This window comes from Scyliorhinus torazame, chromosome 5, assembly GCF_047496885.1.
Source record: "Scyliorhinus torazame isolate Kashiwa2021f chromosome 5, sScyTor2.1, whole genome shotgun sequence".
NCBI classification, from domain to species: domain Eukaryota; kingdom Metazoa; phylum Chordata; class Chondrichthyes; order Carcharhiniformes; family Scyliorhinidae; genus Scyliorhinus; species Scyliorhinus torazame.
The window spans coordinates 17,625,530-17,641,360 of NC_092711.1; positions in this window are offsets into that span (position 1 = coordinate 17,625,530).

Consider the following 15,831-nt stretch of genomic DNA (forward strand, 5'->3'; position numbering starts at 1 on the left):
CAGCAGCCGCGCCCCCCTCACCCCCTCACCCCCTCCCCCAGCAGCCGCAGTCCCCCTCCACCTCCCCAGCAACTGAGGTCCCCGTCCCCCAGCAGCCGCGATCCCTCCCCATTCCCCAGCAGCCGCGGTCCCCCTCTCCCAGCAGCCGCCGTCCCCCCTCTCCCAGCAGCCACGATCCCTCCCCCTCCCCCAGCAGCCGCGGTCGCTCTCCCCTCCCCCAGCAGCCACGATCCCTCGACCCTCCCCCAGCAGCCGCGTTCCCCCTCCCCTTCCCCAGCAGCCACGATCCCTCCCCCTCCCCCAGCAGCCGCGGTTCCCCCTCCCCTCCCCCAGCACCGCGATCCCTCCCCCAGCAGCCGCGATCCCTCCCCCCCCCAGCAGCCGCGGTCCCCCTCCTAACCCCCAGCAGCCGCGGTCCCCCTCCCCTCCCCCAGCAGACGCGGTCCCCCTCCACTCCCCCAGCAGCGCAGACCCCCTCCCCCATCCCCCAGCAGCCGCGGTCCCCCTCACCCAGCACCCGCAGTCCCACTCCCTCTCCCCCAGCAACCGCGGTCCCCCTCCCAGCAGCCGCGGTCCCCCTCCCCCTCTCCCCCAGCAGCCACGGTCCCCTCTTCCTCCCCCAGCAGCCACGGTCGCCCTCCCCTTCCCCCAGCAGCCGCGGTCCCCCTCCCCCTCCCCAGCAGCCGCGGTCCCCTTCCCCTCCCCCAGCAGCCGCGGTCCCCCTCCCCTACCCCAGCAGCCGCGGCCCCCCTCCCCAGCAGCCGCGGTCCCCCTCCCCCAGCAGCCACGGACCCCCTCCCCCAGCAGCCGCGGCCCCCCTCCCCCAGCAGCCGCGGTCCCCCTCCCCCAGCAGCCACGGTCCCCCGACCCATCCTCCATCAGCCGCGGTCTCCCTCCCCCTCCCCCAGCAGCCGCGGTCCCCCTACCCCAGCAGCCGCGGTCCCCCTCCCCGTCCCCCAGCAGCCGCGGTCCCCCTCCCCTCCCCCAGCAGCCGCGGTCCCCCTCCCCCAGCAGCCGCGGTCCCCCTGCCCCACAGCCGCGGTCCCCCTCCCCTTCCCCAGCAGCCACGAACCCTCCCCCTCCCCAGCAGCCGCGGTTCCCCCTTCCCTCCCCCAGCAGCCGCGATCCCTCCCCCCTCCCCAGCAGCCGCGATCACTCCCCCCTCCCCCAGCAGCCGCGGTCCCCCTCCCCTCCCCCAGCAGCGCAGTCCCCCTCACCCTCCCCCAGCAGCCGTGGTCCCCCTCACCCAGCACCCGCAGTCCCCCTCCCTCTCCCCCAGCAACCGTGGTCCCCTCTTCATCCCCCAGCAGCCACGGTCCCCCTCCCCCTCCCCAACAGCCGCGGTCCCCCTCCCTCTCCCCCAGCAGCCGCGGTCCCCCTCCCCCAGCAGCCGCGGTCCCCCTCCCCAGCAGCCGCGGTCGCCCTCCCCCAGCAGCCGCGGTCGCCCTCCCCTCCCCCAGCAGCCACGATCCCTCCACCCTCCCCCAGTAGCCGCTGTCCCCCTCCCCCCAGCAGCCGCGTTCCCCCTCCCCTTCCCCAGCAGCCACGATCCCTCCTCCCTCCCCCAGCAGCCGTGGTTCCCCCTCCCCTCCCCCAGCAGCCGCGATCCCTCCCCCCTCCCCAGTAGCCGCGATCCCTCCCCCCTCCCCCAGCAGCCGTGGTTCCCCCTCCCCTCCCCCAGCAGCCGCGATCCCTCCCCCCTCCCCCAGCAGCCGCGGGTCCCCTCCTTACCCCCAGCAGCCTCAGTCCCCCTCCCCTCCCCCAGCAGCCGCGGTCCCCCTCCCCTCCCCCAGCAGCGCAGTCGCCCTCCCCCTCCCCCAGCACCCGCAGTCCCCCTCCCTCTCCCCCAGCAACCGCGGTCCCCCTCCCCAGCAGCCGCGGTCCCCCTCCCCTCTCCCCCAGCAGCTACGGTCCCCTCTTCCTCCCCCAGTAGCCAAGGTCCCCCTCCCCCTCCCCAGCAGCCGCGGTCCCCCTCCCCCAGCAGCCGCGGTCTCCCTCCCCCTCCCCCAGCAGCCACGGTCCCCCTCACACTCCCCCAGCAGCCGCGGTCCCCCTCCCCCTCCCCCAGCAGCCGCGGTCTCCCTCCCCCTCCCCAGCAGCCGCGGTCCCCCTCCCCCAGCAGCCGCGGTCCCCCTCCCCCAGCAGCCGCGGTCCCCCTCCCCCAGCAGCCGCGGTCCCCCTCCCCCAGCAGCCGCGGTCCCCCTCCCCAGCAGCCGCGGTCTCCCTCCCCCTCCCCCAGCAGCCGCGGTCCCCCTCCCCAGCAGCCGCGGTCCCCCTCCCCCAGCAGCCGCGGTCCCCCTCCCCCAGCAGCCGCGGTCGCGCTCCCCCAGCAGCCGCGGTCCCCCTCCCCCAGCAGCCGCGGTCCCCCTCCCCTCCCCCAGCAGCCGCGGTCCCGCTCCCCCAGCAGCCGCGGTCCCCCTCCCCCAGCAGACGCGGTCCCCCTCCCCTAGCAGCCGCGGTCCCCCTACCCCAGCAGCCGCGGTCCCCCTAACCCAGCAGCCGCGGTCCCCCTCCCCCAGCAGCCGCGGTCCCCCTCCCCCAACAGACGCGGTCCCCCTCCCCCAGCAGCCGCGGTCCCCCTACCCCAGCAGCCGCGGTCCCCCTCCCCCAGCAGCCGCGGTCCTCCTCCCCTCCCCCAGCAGCCGCGGTCCCCCTCCCCCAGCAGCCGCGGTCCCCCTCCCCCAGCAGCCGCGGTCCCCCTCCCCCAGCAGCCGCGGTCCCCCTCCCCCAGCAGCCGCGGTCCCCCTCCCCCAGCAGCCGCGGTCCCCCTCCCCCAGCAGCATTGTCTCGGGTCGGACAGTTTGATGGTGCTGTTTATTTGATGTCTATATGATGTTTATTTGGATCTGTTTTCCCTGAGATTGCCTGTCCTGCCCGCTCTTCCCGCGGGCAGGGTGAGGCAGCGCCCGCCGCTGGCATCGGCCTGGAGCTGGGACACAACAAAGCAAAACAGACCAGAAGTAACTGATGGACAAAACAAAATGTGGGGAGTGCCCCAAACCGCGGGTGGAGCACAGCCCCAACAGAACAGGAAAAGAGACCAAACCTCACCCAATACCCGCCCAATGAAAGTGTGAGAATGGGTGTCGGTCCGGCAGCCCACCCCCTGCGGGGCTCAGCCAGCCCGGAAAGCTTCGAGTGTGCCCGTGGGCAGCGCCTGCCCCCGCTCCAGGGACCCCCGGCCGCCACCCAGCCCTTCCCACGGCACCCACAGCCCTCTCCCACCCAGCCCTTCCCACGGCACCCACAGCCCTCCCCCACCCAGCCCTTCCCACGGCACCCAGCCCTCCGCCACCCAGCCCTGCCCACGGCACCCACAGCCCTCCGCCACCCAGCCCTTCCCACGGCACCCACAGCACTCCGCCACCCAGCCCTTCCCACGGCACCCACAGCCCTCCGCCACCCAGCCCTTCCCACGGCACCCACAGCCCTCCGCCACCCAGCCCTTCCCACGGCACCCACAGCCAGGCCCTCCGCCACCCAGCCCTTCCCACGGAACCCACAGCCCTCCGCCACCCAGCCCTTCCCACGGCACCCACAGCCCTCCGCCACTCAGCCCTTCCCACGGCACCCACAGCCCTCTGCCACCCAGCCCTTCCCACGGCATCCACAGCCCGGCCCTCCGCCACCCAGCCCTTCCCACGGCGCCCACAGCCCTCCCCACCCAGCCCTTCCCACGGCACCCACAGCCCTCCGCCACCCAGCCCTGCCCACGGCACCCACAGCCCTCCGCCACCCAGCCCTTCCCACGGCACCCACAGCCCGGCCCTCCGCCACCCAGCCCTTCCCACGGCACCCACAGCCCTCCGCCACCCAGCCCTTCCCACGGCACCCACAGCCCGGCCCTCCGCCACCCAGCCATTCCCACGGCACCCACAGCCCGGCCCTCCGCCACCCAGCCATTCCCACGGCACCCACAGCCCTCCGCCACCCAGCCCTTCCCACGGCACCCACAGCCCGGCCCTCCGCCACCCAGCCCTTCCCACGGCACCCACAGCCCTCCGCCACCCAGCCCTTCCCACGGCACCCACAGCCCTCCGCCACCCAGCCCTTCCCACGGCACGCACAGCCCGGCCCTCCCCCACCCAGCCCTTCCCACGGCACCCACAGCCCTCCGCCACCCAGCCCTGCCCACGGCACCCACAGCCCTCCGCCACCCAGCCCTGCCCACGGCACCCACAGCCCTCCGCCACCCAGCCCTGCCCACGGCACCCACAGCCCTCCGCCACCCAGTCCTGCCCACGGCACCCACCGCCCTCCGCTGCGCCAGCCACCCGAATGGAGATTGGCGGAGGTGCGGATTCCTGAGCAGCGCCTCCCTTACGACAGCCGCCACTCCTGACGGGGGAGAGCTGCGGCGCCTGGAGACCGTGTTCCAGACTTTGAGGAGGTCCTGGTACAAGACGGGCAGCGCCAACAGAGAGTTCCGAAGACCCTGCTGGTCCACAGACAGGAGCTGCACGTCGTAGTTCAGGCCGAGCCCCTGGGGGGAGAAATCCGTCGCCAGGGCCCCACCGTGGAGGAGGCTCAGCGTACAGGTAACGCTGCAGAGTCTGAGGGTGGAAAGTGGCAGTCTGGGTGCGGAGGCACACCAGCGCCTGACCGCCCTCCGCCATCGGGAGACTCCAGACCTCCGCAGCGACCCCGTGCAGTCGATTGTCCCAGAGGAACCGAAGCTGGGCTCTCTGGATGGTGGGACAAAGCCAGGGGGGGAGTCAGTGACCAGCCGGGACCACAGCATGGAGGCGATCAGCTGGTTTATGACGAGAACTCGGCCCCTGTGGGACAGCACTCGGAGCCGTCCTGTCCAGCGTCCCAGGCCAGCGGTGACCTTGGTCTCCAGCTCCTGCCCGTTCGCCGGCCAGGCTCCCTCTGCCGGGCAAAGATGGACTCCCAGGTAGAGGCTGTTGTTCCGACTCCAGCTGAAGGGCCCGAGCTCCTCCGGGAGGGGGCCCACCTGCCACGGACCGACCAGGAGTCCGGAACATTTGGCCCAGTTGATCCGTGGGGAGGACGCGGCGCAGTAGACAGCTTGGCTCTCTCGCATCCTCCGGGGGTCCCCGGGGTCAGTGACCATGAGGAACACGGCATCAGCGTCCACCGAGAGGACCCCCCCCCCCCCCCCCGTCCGGCTCGCGCAGAACCAGCCCCGTGAACCTCCTCCGCAGGAGGCACAGGAAAGGCCCCAGGCAGAGGGAATAATGTTGGCCGGACAGGGGGCAGCCCTGACGCACTCCTCTCCCAAAGCGAAGGGGCGCCGTCAGGGACCCGTTAACCTTAATCAGACTCTCCGAGGCGGCGGACAGTAACCGTATCCGGGCGGCAAAATACCACCCGAACCCGACAGCTCGCAGAGTCCCGAGCAAACCCCCGGGCCCCACCCTGTCGAACGCCTTCTCCTGGTCAAGAGACAGGGAGGCGCTCGACATACCAGTCCTCTGGGTAAAATGAATAATGTCCCGGGCCAGGTGGATATTGTCATAGATTGTGCGGTCCGGGACTGTGTAGGACTGGTCAGGGTGGACCATGTGGTCCAGCTCGGGGCCATGGCATAAACACAGCACCTTGGAAAAGATTTTATAGTCCGTGCTGAGGAGGGAGACCGGTCGCCAGGTCTTAAGTCGGCGGAGATCCCCCTTCTTGGGCAGCAGGGCAATGACGGCCCTGCGCCCCGAAAGGGGCATCTCCCCGGTCGCGATACATTCCCCTAGGACCCCTGCATAGTCACTCCCCAGGACGTCCCAGCACGCCCTGAAGAACTCCACGGTCAGCCTGTCCAGCCCTGGGGATTTGCCCCGTGAGAGGCTGTCCAGGGCGCCGGTCAGCTCTTGGAGGTTGATGGCATTATCGAGCTTCCCGGCGCCCTCCGGGCCGATCTGCGGCAGGTCCTCCCACAGAACTCTGCAAGCGTCCTCGCTGGACGGACCCGGAGAGAAGAGGTCGGAGTAAAAATCCCTGATCAGGGTCCTGACCCCCTCCGGATCCGAGACGAGGGGCCGGTCGTCGGCCAACAGCGTAGAAACCTGCCGACGGGCCCCGCGTCCTCTTTCCAGCGAGTAGAAGAAGCGGGAGCCGCGGTCCATGTCCGTTAGGAGACGGATCAGCGACCTCACGTACGCGCCGCGGGACCCGGCGAGTTGCAGGTCCCGCAGTGCGCCCCTCTTCTCCCTGTACACCAGCCCCAGGGCCGGGCCTCATCGGGCTGAGCGAGACGTGACTCCAGATCGAGGAGTTCCTCAGCCAGGTTGGCGATCGTGGAGTTCCGCCCCGCCGAAGACCCCTCCGTGTACCCCTGACAGAAGGCACGGTTCTGGGCCTTGCCCACAGCCCACCGTAGCCTCAAGGAGGGGAAGCCACCCCGCTCCCTTCTCCAGCCGGCCCAGAAACGGCAGAACGAGTCCAGGAACCGCTCGTCCTCCAGCAGCAGGTTGTTAAAGTGCCAGTACGCGGACCGTGTCTGAGCGCGGGACGGGGCGAGACCCGCCCACACCAGGTGGTGATCCGAGCTCGGCACCTGCTCCATGGAGGCCGTCGGAACGCTGGGCAAGTACGTCTTGGAAATGTAAAGACGGTCGATGCTGGACGCTCTGAACTGGGGCCGCACAGAGGTGCGCACCCGCAATTCAGGATGGAGAGTCCGCCAGACATCCACCAAGTCAAAGGACCTAACCAGGTCCCTCAACTTCACCACCGCAGCCGGGCCGCGCTGGACTTCACCACGGTCCTTGTCCTTGAGGGTGCAATTAAAATCCCCTCCGAGGACGATGCACTCTGTTTTTGAAAACTCACCACTATTCTTAGAATTCCCCCTCTACCAAAAAGGGCCGAGATTCTAAATGGTGATCAGGATTCTCACTCCCGACTCCGATGCAGGCTTCAGTGGGTGCTATTCAGGTCAAACTATATTTTCAAGTTATCCCCCGGTATAACCCATACCTTCACCGAAGATTTAATCTACTTCCCACTTAGTAGCATCGATCCTGGGTCCCGCATTGCTAAGTAAGTAAAGTAGACTTTGGAATAACCACTATTTCAGGTTAAATTAAGTTATTTTATTATTATATTTTTTTCTTTTAACAGCTGCAAATACTTTCTTTACAGAAAGGAAAAAGACCTTGATTCTGGGTCCTTCTGGGTGGTTGAAGGGATCTTCAGGCCCACCTTGACAATCAATCTTCTTTATAAAGTCTGGTCTTCTTTAGATGTAATCGCTGATGAGCTCGGTTGCTGTGTCCTGTCTTTCCCATGTACCGAGCTGTGAGAGCTGACTCTGCAGACTGTCGCTGAGCTGACATAGAGCTGACTTTAAATTCTAGTCTTCCTGAGATGTATTAGCTGTTTTAGCTCGGCTGCTATGCCTTGTCTTTCCCATGGCCGAGCTGACTGTAATCTGACTCTGAGCTGCTTGTTTCTACGCTGCTTCTCTCTCTCCCTCCCTCTGAGTTCTGGTTCTGGTTCTGGTAGTTCCTGCCCTGGTCTCTGGGTTTACATATTTTTCTAACAGTTATCTAGTTTTTATGACTATATCATAAAGTAACTTATTTCACTTTGATTGTAAAAAGTATCTTTGATCTAAAATTTCTAATCCTACTAAGTATTCATTTTGACATAACTGCATCTCAGAGATCTGATTACATTGTTTCCTGTGTGATGATCAAAATGCTTTGGTTTCAAGAGGTGTTACTTTTAATTCCTGTCATTTCTGTAGTTTTATTTTCCAATTGTGTCCTCAGCTCGTAATTTTGACTTTGATTTTGGCTTTGAATTATGTTTCTCGTAGACTGATAGTCTCCAGTTTTCTTTAATTTACCTGGTTTAGCACATTTTCACACCTAGAATTATCACCAAATTCAACTGAACCTCATCCTTTTTTCCAGCTGCTAACTAAGACAGTTACTTTCAATGAAGGTGTGGGCCATTATTTTTGGCTTCATTCAAAATCCTGTTTGTCTTGTTTGCTAAGCCTGCTTGACCAAGGCTATCTGCATTTTGCAATCCTCTCCTGGCAGCTGCTGTTCACCCTTTGTGGGATCTTTCCCTGTATCCTCTCATGTTTCTCCCAGACCAGATATTGCCAGACTCCAATGTTTCAAATGACACATCTTTCCATATTTTCAATAACACCCCGTCTTGACATTTGAAACAAACTACATCATTTGGTCAATTATCCCCCCCCCCCCCATCTAATTGTACTGATGAACATTTATACCCGACCTTTCTCATTTGTATGTACATGTTTTGTGATTTTAAATTGTGCATCGAGATCAATTTGTAAATGTATCCATATCACAGACCAGTGTCTTTTTTCGTTCTTTCCTCAAGTCCAATTACGGTGAACCATAGCCGTAGCCGCTCAGTAAGGTTACACAATAGCTATATCCGGGTTCCACTACCTCCAAATCAGTTTAATTCCTTGGGGTAGCAGCACCGTAGAAGCTTCCTCATGCCCCTTAGAAACAGCACACAACTCAGTCCATCAGTAACCAAAAAGGCCATTTGTCCATCACTGGCTGTTTCGTGTCCATTTTTCCGTCATCCAAATTGCTTACCGTTTCTCATTGGAATGGTAAATTATGACATCATGTACACCCACTGGTTCCCTCGCTTCATTAATTTAAAAGGTTCAATTGATCCTGCTTCTAACCCTGACTTCCCCACATTAATGTCTAATATTGGTCTGAACAATGTATGTCTGCCAGCCCCTGGTGTACAGGAGAGAATATCTTTCCGACAAACTTCCTTCAAATCCCTTTCGTCTGTTATCATTTCCCTTACAACATTTGTAATACAATATGCCGACAGTATTCGCAAAACCGCATCGAACTGTCACTTTTTCCAAATAAATTCTCCCTATTGTTAAATACACAGTAAAAAAAAAATGAAGTCTTATCTTAACACATTACCCATCACCTAACTACACAAATAGACCGTGTGTTACAACTTTACATAATTGCAACTATTATCACAATTTCAATACGAAAAATAAAGTACAATATCGACACATCCCTTCGTGGCTTTGGAACTAATAGTCACTACATACTGAATATGGCGTGTTAACAACATCAATATTATTTGTGATGTTCTATGCAGTTAAATCAAGAAAGCACACTAAACTACCACTATTCCCCCTCTATTAAAACATTCAGACAGTTTCGAAATGTTGATCAAGTTCTCTAGCGGCACACATACCCCCCCATGATCATACATACATAACAGTGCTAACAATTGACATGACATTTCTTCCTTAATAATGTTTACAGCCCGACAATGCAATATTGTTTGCTGCATTGGTAATAATTTTCCCCCCTTGGCATCAAGCTCCAAACATGTTTAAACTATTGTTGTTTATCATATTGGGGTTCCTCGTCAGTCGCTGCTGTCTGCCGAGACCCTTAATAACACCACCACATAGTACATACCCCATGGAGACCGCAGATCATCCATCAGCTGATGTCCAGTTAGAGATGTCTGACCGGAGGGTTCACTGTGCAGTAATAATTTGAGATTTTGATGTGTTTCCAACCCGTAAAGTTTTCCTTCGGGCTCTGTCATTTAATTCCTTCAAATATGTAGTCGATTGTATCATTAGTTTCCCCCCCCCCCCCCCCCCCAGTCCTGTCTAAAACATTCCTTTCTGGAGTGCAGTTCTCTTCCTTCTTGTGAACTGGTTTGTCTGTTATTTTTTTTCCATCTGAAAAATCAAATGAGCAGGTCAAGGGTGGAGAGGGCCCTATTCTTTAATTTGTACTTTCTATCTTCGTTTGAACACTCCCGAAGTGCCCTCTCCAGGACTTCCGGATTTCTTTTGTTACCATTTCTTTTGTCTCTTTTCTTTTTTTTTGAACTCGTTTTTTTTCCTTATCATTGATGTACATCACACAATGAAGGCCTGTTAAGCCTCCTCCTTCTGTCATTGCACCCCTGAGTGAGATTCGAAGAATCTCAAACTCCTCCCCTTTTACTCACTCTGATCCAATCTGTCGAAACCGTACCCTGATACATTCCTGATATTGCTACTGCATTTACTTCACTTACTTTATTTTGATTACGGCCGGATTTTTATGAAGGTAAGTTCCAAACATGACATTTTAACTTCATGATCTGTCCAATCAATGCTGCTAACAGGTTTTAATTCACTGTCTTCCCACCAATTGGGTCATGTGTTTTAATTGTGATACAATTTATTTTGCTCCAGACACCATGCTTCGCTAAGTCAACTGTATGTTTACCCAGATTCTGAACAAACTTGTCTTCACATTTTACAGCTTCACTGATTATTTTCCCTGCAGTTTTAGTTGGTAGCTTCACCCAAACTTCCTCTGTGTTATCAATTGTTTTAATATCTTAATTTTACCTGCATCTCTTTTTATCAAATCTTTTCCTGCCATCAGATTCCCTTTTCCTTATACTGCAAGTAATTCTCTTAACCTAACTTTTGATCCAAAATCTTTATTCTCTAAAGCTCCTTCTTCAATGTATTTAACATTCTAAACATGATTATTTTTGCTGGTGACAGTCTTGAGTTGATCGGGCACTAGGACCCTGTGGAGCTATGCAGTGTCAATTCCAACGCTCAGTTTCAAAGCCTGCGAGCAGCTGACTGCTGCCCAGTACAAACTCTTTATCTGTTTATTCTGAGACCAATTTAACTCTGAACATACTGATGTATCACCTCATAATACTGATCACATTTCTACCTGCCATTTATAACTTTTAATTGATGTGAAGCTCGGTTTTGCAAAATACAACATTTTTTTAAAAATACAAACACCAAAGGAAATTCACAATTCCGTATTAGACACACACACACTCATTCATCCGCTCAGATCTTGGACCTCTACTTTGTAGGGTTTCACAAACCCTTATTGAACACGCACGCACGTTTATACACTGAGATCTTGGACCTCTATTCAGTGGGGTTTTAGTTACTTTTAACAAAAATTGAGACCCCTCCATGCTGATAAAGTTTCACTTATGCAGGAGTTTTTTGCCTCTATTAATTTCTTCCACTCTGGTTCAGTGCTTCAACTCTCTTGACCGTATTTCAGAGCAAGAGGATTATTCTAATTGCCATTTTTCGGAATTCTAAGTTCTGTTCCTGGTTGTCCCTTTCAGTTGCAATCTGAAATTAAGGATAGGTGCCCTTTCTGGGCCCTACCCAAGGCTAACTAAGGCACTATCTTCCTGTTTTAGTTAAGGGTCGATTGGTTATTGGTCTCTAAAGATTCTAGGCGTCCTCTATTTCTTTAGGATTTACCCTCACAATCTGCCTTACTCTAAGGATGATTTGTTTTTTGACCTCCTTTTACCAGTAATGGATGCAATATTTTTAGTGCTGTCACCAAGATGTCTTGCAGACTTTTTCTCAGGGTCAGCATCTGCTAATTTGCTGATTTCACACCCAACCTGAGTTTTATGTCCCCTCGATCCACAGAATATCTTTGCAGAAATCAATCACATGACTTTCCAGACTAAACTCGGCAGGTAAAGTCTGACTCACAATAGACCAGAAACTTCTAATATTCTCGCCTTTGTGCCGGTTAGAAACTTCTAATATTCCAACCGTTTGTTGGGAACTAGAAACTTCTAATATTCAAGCCCCCTCTGCTGATGTAGAAACTTCCACTATTCTAGCCTCGTTTTACCTAGAAACTTCTAATATTCTAGGTCTCCACGCTGGATGCCATGGAGAAAGCAAAACAACCGGCTGGGCGCAATTCACACGGTGTTAACACGACGGCTGCCATGTGGAAAATAAAGCAACCCATTCGGCGTAATTGGCAGGGTTTTAATTAAAACGTTGGGCGCCATGTTTTTGAAAACTCACCACTATTCTTAGAAGTCCCCCTATACCAAAAAGGGGCGACATTCTAAATGGTGATCAGGGATTCTCACTCCCCGACTCCGATGCAGGCTTCAGTGGGTGCTATTCAGATCAAACTATGCTTTCTAGTTATCCCCCGGTATAACCCATACCTTCACCAAAGATTTCATCTACTTACCACTTAGTACCATCGATCCTGGGTCCCGCATTGCTAAGTAAGTAAAGTAGACTTTGGAATAACCACCATTTCACGTTAAATTAAGTTATTTTATTATTATATTTTTTCTTTTAAAAGCTACAAATACTTTCTTTACAGAAAGGAAAAAGACCTTGCTTCTGGGTCCTTCTGGGTGGTTGAAGGGACCTTCAGGCCCACCTTGACAATCATTCTTCTTTATAAAGCCTGGTCTTCTTTAGATGTAATCGCTGATGAGCTCGGTTGCTGTGGCCTGTCTTTCCCATGTACCGAGCTGTGAGAGCTGACTCTGCTGGCTATCTCTGAGCTGACATAGAGCTGACTCTTTGAATTATAGTCTTCCTGACATGTATTAGCCGTTTTAGCTCGGCCGCTATGCCTTGTCTTTCCAATGCCGAGCTGACTGTAATCTGACTCTGAGCTGCTTGTTTCTTCTCTGCTTCTCTCTCTCCCTCCCTCTGAGTTCTGGTTCTGGTTCTGGTAGTTCCTTCCCTGGCCTCTGGGTTTACATATTTTTCTAACAGTTATCTAGCTTTTATGATTTTATTGTAAAGTAACTTATTTCACTTTGATTGTAAAATGTATCTTTGATCTAAACTTTCTAATCCAACTAAGTATTCATTTTGACATAACTGCATCTCATAGATCTGATTACAGTGTTTCCTTTGTGATGATCAAAATGCTTTGGTTTCAAGAGGTGTTACTTTTAATTCCTGTCATTTCTGTAGTTTTATTTTCCAATTGTGTCCTCAGCTCATAATTTTGACTTTGATTTTGGCTTTGAATTATGTTTCTCGGAGACTGATAGTCTCCAGCTTTCTTTAATTTACCTGGTTTAGCAAATTTTCACACCTAGAACTATCACCAAATTCAACTGAACCTCATCCTTTTTTCCAGCTGCTAACTAAGACAGTTACTTTCAATGAAGGTGTGAGCCATTGTTTTTGGCTTCATTCAAAATCCTGTTTGTCTTGTTTGCTAAGCCTGCTTGAGCAAGGCTATCTGCATTTTACAATCCTCTCCTGGCAGCTGCTGTTCACCCTTTGTGGGATCTTTCCCTGCATCCTCTCTTGTTTCTCCCAGACCCGATATTGCCAGACTTCCATGTTTCAAATGACACATCTTTCCATATTTTCAATAACAACTCTCCCACCGGGATGGTGCCGAGAAGAGTGGACACCTTTTGGAAGAAAGTCGCCTGCTGCGGTCCGGCCACGGGAGCGGATACATTTACAAAGTGAATCACCACTGCCCCGAAACGGGCCTTTAGGTGCAGCAGACGGCCTGGCACCGGCTCCTTGACCCCCAAGATCTCCGGCTGAAAATGTGGAGCCAACAAGATAGCCACCCCGCCCGAACGTGGGGCCAGGTGACTCATGAAGACTCCTCCTTGCCCCTCCAGGGTCCACTGAGCTTCGTCACCTGGATGGCCTGGGTTTCCTGCAGGAAGCACACCCCGTACTTTCCGTCCCGGAGGATAGACAAGAACTGGAACCGGTGGTGCGCGTGGCTGCTGCCGTTGATGTTGAGGCTGGCCATGGTTACCTCCATGTCAGCAGCAATAGTTATCCATCACCTTTAGTGCTCAGATTGGGGGTACCGCCCCTCCACTCCCTCAGGAGTCCCACAAGGAACGGAACAGCTTGGCGCTGCTCCTCCTGGTCTTGATCGAACTCCCGGGCCTCTCTGACATAGGCCCGGGCGGGGCCAAGAGCAGCCCCAGATTTCCACAGCTGCCCAGGGCCAGCCGCAGACAGTCCGGGTGACCATGGTGCGTTCCCAGAAATGTCCGGAGTTCCCCAGGGGGGACGAGGGGAGACTCGGTGCCGGGTGTGAGGGTGCCCTCTGCCTCGCTGCAGAGCGCATCTAAATCCTCCTCCTCACCCGCCACCGAGCAGCCTTCCTCCTCCGAACGGTCACCTCCCGAGCTCGAGTCCCCCGCCACATGGAGTATGGCGGGCGGCACGGGCCCACCGGCGAACCCTTGGCCCGTGTCGACCCCACTCCAGGGTCGTCCTCAGGCAGGTCCCTCGCAGGCTCCTCCCGCGGCTCACGGCCACTGGACGGCGCCTCCACCCACGCCGGCGACTCCGGGACCTCGGACAGGCCCCCCGGAAACATGTCCGGCTTGAAAACAGGGCTCTCCGGCGTCGCCCGCCCATGGTGTAGAGGGCGGGGAGCCTTCCCCGTCCTCCCCCGTCCACGGCCCACAGTGGCACGATGAGCGGTCGCTGCTGCTGTCGGCCCCCGGCGATGGTGAAGAGGAGGCGTCCGGGGAGGAAACTTGCACCGGGCGGGACGGGCCCCCAGGGGCTTCGACTCCGCTCGACCCTGGGTCCTCCTGCTCGGGGGGGGGGGGGCAGCAGCTCGAGGGGCTCGGGGAACTCGGAGGCCCCCCCGGCCTTGCTTCTCTTCATTGTGTGCCCCGGGCCTGGGCACCAACACGGGAGAGATGGGGCAGGAGGAGCTCGGTGGGGAGGGAGGGCGGGACGTTTGATAGAACAACACGTTCTGCGGTGGCCTCCAGCGTCTCCACCGCCACGTGTGTCCCGCCCACCGTGAGCCCCCTTTCCAGGGCCCGGTGGGCCGCCTGCTCGGCCCGCAGGAAGAACCCGGCCTTGCCGTACATCCGCGAGGCGGCTACGATGGCCGAGGGGCCGACAACCCCGCCCATCGCACGGGTGCCCGCCTCAATGGTCATGGTAGGGTGGGCATAGCACTTCACCCCCAGCTGCCGCGTGATCAGGCGGGAGGGCGAGGGCACCGCGGGGGCAGCGGAGCGACGGGAGGCTGCCGCCCCCACATAATGTCTTGTCCGCCCTGCCCCCGGCAGGGTGGAGGATGACACTGAGGTGCTGGCCAGAGGGTGGGAGGGCAGGAGGCTGGGCCTGCAGCCCTGGATGGTCCCGCTCCCACCTCAGGCAGAGGGGTGGGACAGGGTCCGCAGTCCCCAATGGTCCCACTCCCACCTCAGGCAGAGGGGTGGGAGGACAGGAAGCTGGGCCTGCAGCCCTGGATGGTCCCAGTCCCAACTCAGGCAGAGTGGTGGGAGGACAAGAGGCCGGGCCTGCAGCCCTGGATGGTCCCACTCCCACCTCTGGCAGAGGGGTGGGAGGACTGGAGGCCGGGTCTGCAGCCATGGATGGTCCCAGTCCCAACTCAGGCAGAGGGCTGGGAGGACAGGAGGCTCGGCCTGCAGCCCTGGATGGTCCCACTCCCACCTCAGGCAGAGGGGTGGGAGGACAGGAGGCTGGGCCTGCAGCCCTGGATGGTCCCACTCCCACCTCTGGCAGAGGGGTGGGAGGACAGGAGGCCGGGCCTGCAGCCCTGGATGGTCCCACCTCAGGCAGAGGGGTGGGAGGACAGGAGGCCGGGCCTGCAGCCCTGGATTGTCCCGCTCCCACCTCAGGCAGAGGGGTGGGAGGACAGGAGGCCGGGCCTGCAGCCCTGGATGGTCCCGCTCCCACCTCAGGCAGAGGGGTGGGAGGACAGGGTCCGCAGTCACCAATGGTCCCACTCCCACCTCAGGCAGAGGGGTGGGAGGACAGGAGGCTGGGCCTGCAGCCCTGGATGGTCCCAGTCCCAACTCAGGCAGAGGGGTGGGAGGACAGGAGGCCGGGCCTGCAGCCCTGGATGGTCCCAGTCCCACCTCAGGCAGAGGGGGACGGGGAGGACAGGAGGCCGGGCCTGCAGCCCTGGATGGTCCCACTCCCACCTCAGGCAGAGGGGTGGGAGGACAGGAGGCCGGGCCTGCAACCCTGGATGGTCCCACTCCCACCTCAGGCAGAGGGGTGGGAGGACAGGAGGCTGG